Consider the following 7,077-nt stretch of genomic DNA (forward strand, 5'->3'; position numbering starts at 1 on the left):
GGACGAACCTTGAAAACATTATGCTTAGTGAAAGAAGCCAGGCACAAAAAGCCACATGTTATATGACTCTATTCACATGAAATATCCAGAATAGGCAATTCCAAAGACAGAATGAGACAGAAAGCAGTTTAGTGGCTGCCAAAAGCTTGAGGTGGGGGGGATGCAGGGTGATTGCTAATGGGCACAGGGTTTCTTTTGGTAAGATGAAAATGTTCTGGAATTAAACAGTAGTGATGGTTACATAACCTTACGAATATACACTGAACTGCATGCTTTTTTTTTTTTTTGGTCACGTAACGCAGCATATGGGATCTTAGTTCCCCAACCAGGGATCAAACCCATGTCCCCTGCATTGGAAGCGTGGAGTCTTAACCGCCAGACTGCCAGGGAAGTCCCTGAACTGCATGTTTTAAAAAGGTGAGTTTTATGGTACTGTAAATTATATCTCAAAGAAAAAGAAAAAAAGAATACACTATTACACATTCCAATACCATCAAAGTAATAATGTTTTCACATTTATCTATCACTCTACATTCCAGATGAGAAAATGAAAGGGGGAAAGGTAAATATCTTCTTAATATTACTATGAAAACAGTTACGACTCAAAGACCCCCAAAAGGTCCCCAAACATAGTTTGAATACCGCTGACCTAAACTAACCCTCAGCACAAGACTGGAGCTATTTATAGTTAATGACCAATCAATTTTAATGTTAATTAAATTATTTAAACTACAGTGTACAGCTGAGACTGACAAAATGCAATCAGATTTCATTATCATCTTAATTCATACTTTATGTTCTTAACAAAACATTTTTTGACAACCTATGCGACTATACTGAATTTAACATCCTCTGCATACTAAATTTTGACAACCTAAGCTTAAGGTGCAACATAGTATAGTGGTTAAGAGCTCTAACTCTAGACTCAGACACCCTGAGTTCAAATCCTGGCTCAGCAGCAAACTAGCTCTGAGATCTTATCCAAGGTATTTAGTCTTTCTGCAGCTACTTTCCTCACCTATAAATACTGATAATATAAAAGGAGTTGTTGCGAGGGCCGATGAATACTTCTAAGATCTTTAGCAATAAATGAATACATAGTAACTATGCAGTAAGTTACCTATTATCATTGTAAATCAAATACCCATTTAAAACAACCAGATTATTGTGTGTCTTACAAAATACCTAATTTTTGAAAATACAGATTGCTTTGTATAAAGATCAGTAGGACTTTGCTCATCTTTACTAATGAACACCGAGCTTGTATGAATCCTGCCTCTGCTTTCCAGCCCACATTCCCCAATGCCCTATGTTATTGCTTTCCAGTGGTAAACTAGAAAGCAGTCAGCTAACCCAAGCCAAGGAGTGAAAACACTTCCTGTGTAACCATAACAAGGTGATTTCTCGCAGAGTTATTTTTACCTCAAAAGACTCCTCTAAGAAATTAAACATTCTTAGACAATAAGACTTGGATCACAGGATCCTCAAAGAACCAGTCTGGAATACAGCAACTAGAGAGAGGAGAAGAGAGCAGCATACAAAAGATGGCTTGACTATCCAATGAAAACAAGGGTAAATCTATTGATGGAGAAGCCAAGGAGAAAGAAATACTAAAATAGGAATCAAAAAACATAATTTTAATTACAGCTCAACCACTATCCCACTTGGTGATCTCACTTTACACGATAAAAATCCAAAGGTCTTCATTTAACATACACAATAATCTTCACAATCTGCCAGGTACTTCAAACCATTTCTCTCACCACTCTATCCATAACTCCTCAATTCATACCACACTGAATTTCTCACTCTCCCCTAAACACCAAGCCCTATTACAACTTACCACCTTCACACACATTATTCCTTTACTTTGCAATGGCCTCCAGTCTATCCCCTTCTCCACCTGGAAAACTCCTACTCATCCCTCAAGAGCCGGCTTCTTCCCTCCGAACTCCCATAATCTAGTGTGTTGCAATTTATCTGTACATATTATATGACTGAGTTCCCTGAAGCAAGAGGTTGTCTTCAATAATTTTATATCTCTAAAACCTAGCAATGTCTAGCATAAAGTACAAATGCAAATGTTGGAAGAAACAAATGATTAAATGATGAATGAACAAGCAACCTTAGGCAGTTTCTCCTATAAAATTGGAAGAACACTTGATACATCTGAGAAGCAACATGACATATATAATAGGAAGAACGCACAGAGCTGCTTTCAATCTTTCTAACTCTATGCTCTTATGCAAATTAACCTGAGTCAGAGATTCCTCATTTATAAAACAGTTTTCATAGGGTTGTTACACTGAACAAGTGAAAAAAATACATAAACATGTCTAGCACAATGACTGAAACAAAACAGGTAAATCTTAGCGTAAAAAAATTCTAATTTACTTAGTTCAGTGTAATTAATCTTAATTCCTCTAAGAAGAAAAAAGTCTATATATCCTGCTTTACTCCCCTTGCCTATTTGTCTTTCTAGAACTGTTCTTTTTTAGAACATATTTCTATCTGCAGTAACAATCAACTGAATTCAAGCACTTGTAGTTTATGTTAGGAAGTAACACATCTCACTGAATTTGTTATATCAAAATGGTCTCTTTTTTTAAGGATAAACAAAATTTACTGGCATCAGCATTTACAGGTAAGTCTTATTTGTAGTTTCTCTGAAACCAGAAACTTTCTGCAGAAATAAAATTCATACACCTTTGTCTATGCAAAGATCCTGATTTGACATTATATGAAGAACACAACATAATTAATCCTGCTTATTGTGCATGTCAAGGTTAACTTTGAGGTCAAAAAGAGTCATCCAATTACTCTTACTAAAATGACTCTACTCTGAGAACTAATAAAAATTCTCTTTAAACAGCTTTTTATTAATCAGACATTTACAATTACAAATAAAAATTTTTATTTTAAAAGGTCTGAAATTATAGTGTAGACACTATACTGTTCCAGCTACATTAACTAAAACTAAATGTAATTCTAGATGTGATTTAGGATTTACAATATTGAACTAAACTTATGTGCATCATAACATCTTGTTAGTTTATCTGTATTACTAACAACTTGACCTAGGACAATGAAAAGACTTTAATTTCCTTTTTGTATTTAGATATTTGCTAGACTTAAAACATTAAATGTCAATAACTTTCACTTCCGCTTCTGTATTATTTCAAGGAAGCTTTATTTTTTCATTTTCCACACAAGTCAAATGAAAAATTACAACCAGCAGGAAAATTTATCTAAAATAGCTCTTTTTTTAAAAAGTAACTATTTTGTTTGTACTAAATATCATCTTTTTAAAGCATAAAACAACTTAAAATTCTTATCTTCCCCAAAGTATACGGTTTTTAAGAAGCACTCTTTAAAATTTGTTTATAAAAGGATCATAATACACTAGACACTAGTGAATTCATTAATTATCTTAAGCACAGTTTTCTAAAAGAATATTTCAAAACTTTATAAGTTGTGACTAATCAGTACTAGGATGCAATATAGTGCAGCAATTTCTAAGGAGACATACAGCGTTCTGAGCCTAAAACAAATTTCAGCGTACATTTTACTCATATACAGAACACGCTGATAGTAACAACAACAAAAAAAACTTTAAAAAAAAACCATCCTACAATTCACCACCTTGATACGGCATTCTCTCTAAATTATCATAACCAGTTGCAATTATCCAATTTTATTAGCTAATAGTTCTCATTATTTTAAAAACAGAAAAAGGATATGTTCCGTTTCACCAAGTGTTACACATTTCGCTACTACAAGACTGGATGGGGGGGCGATCTTTGGAAACAAAAGGTAACCTGATCCGCTCCAGCTAATTATTAAATGCATGCCAACAATACACAATTCGAATTGCACTTCTGGACACTAAGGAGATCACAAAAGGGAGTAAAACGTCAAATGTGTAAGGAACTACTTTTGTATGAAAAATATATCGAAACGAAGAAACATGGTATACCGAAACTAAGACCTCACGCAAGGTACAAAATTCATCTGATTAAAAATCTGATAATCTTCTAAAAAGAAAGTATTTAATCAACGTTGTTAAAGTAACAGTAATTCACCACATTCAGGTACGACTTGAAATCCCGATGATGTCTTTCTTTCAGGTCTAAATATCTCATTCTTTTGCAATCCGTATACCAGAAGGACCTGAAACCTCTCGCGGAGGCGTACAACACACTCGGCGAGTGCTGTCTGTTTACAAATACGAATCTCAGTTTCCCACGTCAAAAGCGTTCATTACCACCATTCGACCGGGGGGCGGGGGAGAGAGAAGGCGGGCGAGCAAGAAGCGATATCCTCACAGACATCTCTACGTTCTCTCCTCACGACAAGGGCGAGCCCGGAAAAAAATGTTTATTATGTATTATATGCGTGTTTGTGTATTTACATGTTATATACGTACGTCTATATCTAAGCAGGGGTGAAAGAAAAGGCACACATGACAAGGAATCATACTGGACCCCAGAAAATGTTCACTCCTATCCCGTTAACTCAAAATCCGCTGCCCGGGTCTACAGGTTTCACCTCAGGGGCCGAGCGTCCCAGCCTCGCTGTGGAGTTCGGCCCCAAAGCTCCCCGATGCCCTCCTCAGGAAGCCCAGGCCGCCGCCCCTACCTCCCTTATCTCTGCCTTCCCCTGGGACACCCGAAGCGCATTCCGGCAAAGAAAGAAGTGTCAGGCCCCAAGAGGACGGCTGACACGGGCTCGGGCCGGGCCGCGACACCTGCGAGCCGCAGCACCTGAGGGCGAAGAGGGGGCCGCCCGGCCTGCCCCGAGCACACCCCCTTGGGCGCCGGGTGCTGCGCCGCGGCCGGAACCTCCGTACCTGCGAGGCCCGCGAGCTACAGGCGCGCGCGGCGCCTCCTCATCTCAGTGGCTCCCGCTCCGCCTCCGCCTCCCGCTGCCGCCGTCACTGCCGCCGCCGCTGGAGGCCAGGACACGACGAGCTCAGGACACCACCGCCATGTCCGCCGCGCCGCGAACTGCATTGTGGGGGGGAAGGGATGGGGAGGGGGAGGAGAGAGGGGGAGAGAAAGAGGAGGACCCGCTGAGGGGAGGGGGCCGAGGGAGAAGGGGAGCCGGGGGAGAGGGGGAGGGGAGAGAGGGACGGAGCCCCGAATGGAGTCCTGACCCGGGCAGGGGTAGGGAATAGATGCGCAGGAAACCCCGGAGAAGAGGCGCAGAGGGAAGAGTTTGGGGGTGCCCCCTCCCTCCGTTCTGGGGTCCCCTGGGCACTGGTTAAACCGGGGCGGGGGGTGGTAAACACCAATGGGGGTGGGGCTACGTTCGGGGCCTTGTGGTAGAGACGGGAAACAATGGGGAGGAGGGAAACAACGCCGAGGTGAGAGGACAGCGCACTCACACTCACGCTGAGGGAAGGGGCGAGCGCGCGAGGACACTCTTTAGCCCGCGGGGAGGGGGCGGGGCCCTATAGCGTTGGGGGAAGGTTGAAGTCACAACGGGCTCGCAGGGAGGGGCGGGGCCACCGAGCGAGGGTCGCGAAGTCCATCTCCCCCGCTGGGCCCCCCTGGGGAGCGGCGCGAGGACGCTGGCGTGCTTGAGGAGGCCGGGGTCGCGGGCACTGCCGCGCCGCTCAGGTTGGCTTCCTGGGCTGTGGACCTCCCTACGGAGGCCCCCAAGCGGGAAGAGGGCCCGAAAGCCGTCCCCCAGTGGAAGGAAGCCCCGGCCTTGGACGTGCACCTCTGAGCCTGGCTTACGGAACTGACCCGGCCCGCGCCTCCGCGGACCCTTGGCGGCTAGAGCGGGCTTCTGAACACCAGCTAGTAGGTAGACAGAGGAGTCCTCCCGGGTCGCCCCACCATTCCCCGCCTATTCACTTTGCCACCAGCCCACCGAAGCTGGAATCCTTTTCTTTTAAAGTGCAGCCAATTCTGGAGTTAAGGAACTCGAGAGAAATCACAAGAGTATCCCACCCTCCACCCCGGTAAAAGATTTAAGAAATCATTTATTTAGTTTCACGTGGGTTTGGAATCAACTACCATCCATGAGCCTTCTCCCCCTCTTGCTTTTAATGTAGGTTCCTCCACATAGTAATTAAAAGTCCCGATCGGAAAGGATAGTTTGGTTAATTTTTTTTAAGATCCCAGCCTTGGAGATTATTCAACCACCCTCTAACCTCAAAGCTGGACAAGTCACACAACTACAGTTCTTGCATTTGACACATGCTGAGGCAGGAAAAGGATATGATAGGTTGGACATGGGGGAAAATGCAAAATCTTAAGTCTTTACAAGATGCTGCCTTATAAAATTTCTCATGATGTGACTCAGAGGCTGGGGCCTGTAAAAGTTTACAGAAGGCCTCTCTGCAGAATCCGTCTTCTTTGCACCCCAGAACTGGATATTTCTTATTTGTGTATTTATGCCTACATGAATCTGAAGCTTGGTGAGAAGAGACCACTAAATGCTAGTCATTGAGCTAGGGAGTTCACATATTTTACCATTTAATTCTTATAACAGGGAATTCCCTGCTGGTCCAGTGGTTAGAGCTCCACGCTTCCACTGCAAGGGGCTCGGGTTCCATCCCTGGTCAGGGAACTGGGATCCCAAAAGCGGTGTGGCAAAAAAAAAAAATTAAAACAATCCCACGAGGTCTGTGCTACTGCTCTCATTTATAAATGAGAAAATTAGAGCTCTGAGAATTAAGTATCAATACATTTTACTCCACCCGTCTCATGCCAGGGCGCTCCAGTGTAGTGCGTACAGTAGTGGATTTCAAGTCAAAAGAGCTCTACCTGGCTTCAGCACTTATCAGTTGTTTGACTTTGGCCAAATACACCCTCTGAGTTTCTTTATCTGTAAGTTTTCAACGGCAGAATACCTACTTGACAGAGAGGATGTAAGGAAAGTAGCAGGTCCCAAATTTAAAGCCTGTAGAGACATTAAGATGATACTAACATCTTAGTTGCAGAGGAGAGCATGTTAAATTCCACTTGGGTGAGGGTTTAATGGAAGAGGTAGAAGCTGAACCTTGGAGGTTTGCCTACTATGTGCCGGACACAAGTCTGTGATTCGGAGAACATCATTTTGTCTAGA

At 42.9% G+C, this 7,077-nt stretch overlaps 1 protein-coding gene across 10 annotated transcripts in view; it reads right to left on the reverse strand.

Moving 5' to 3' along the window:
• The window catches only part of TUT4 (terminal uridylyl transferase 4), a 143,278-nt gene extending 137,801 nt beyond the window's left edge, over positions 1–5,477 (reverse strand). For all 10 annotated transcript variants that reach the window (XM_079939034.1, XM_079939036.1, XM_079939035.1 and 7 more), the window contains exons 1-2: positions 5,387–5,477; positions 4,850–5,006 (exon numbers count right to left, since the gene is read on the reverse strand). The gene's annotated coding sequence lies outside the window, so the exon portion shown is untranslated. The remainder of the gene's footprint in view (positions 1–4,849; positions 5,007–5,386) is intronic.
• Between the last annotated feature and the right edge of the window lie 1,600 nt (positions 5,478–7,077).

Source organism: Stenella coeruleoalba (genome assembly GCF_951394435.1).
Source record: "Stenella coeruleoalba genome assembly, chromosome: 1".
Classification (NCBI taxonomy): domain Eukaryota; kingdom Metazoa; phylum Chordata; class Mammalia; order Artiodactyla; family Delphinidae; genus Stenella; species Stenella coeruleoalba.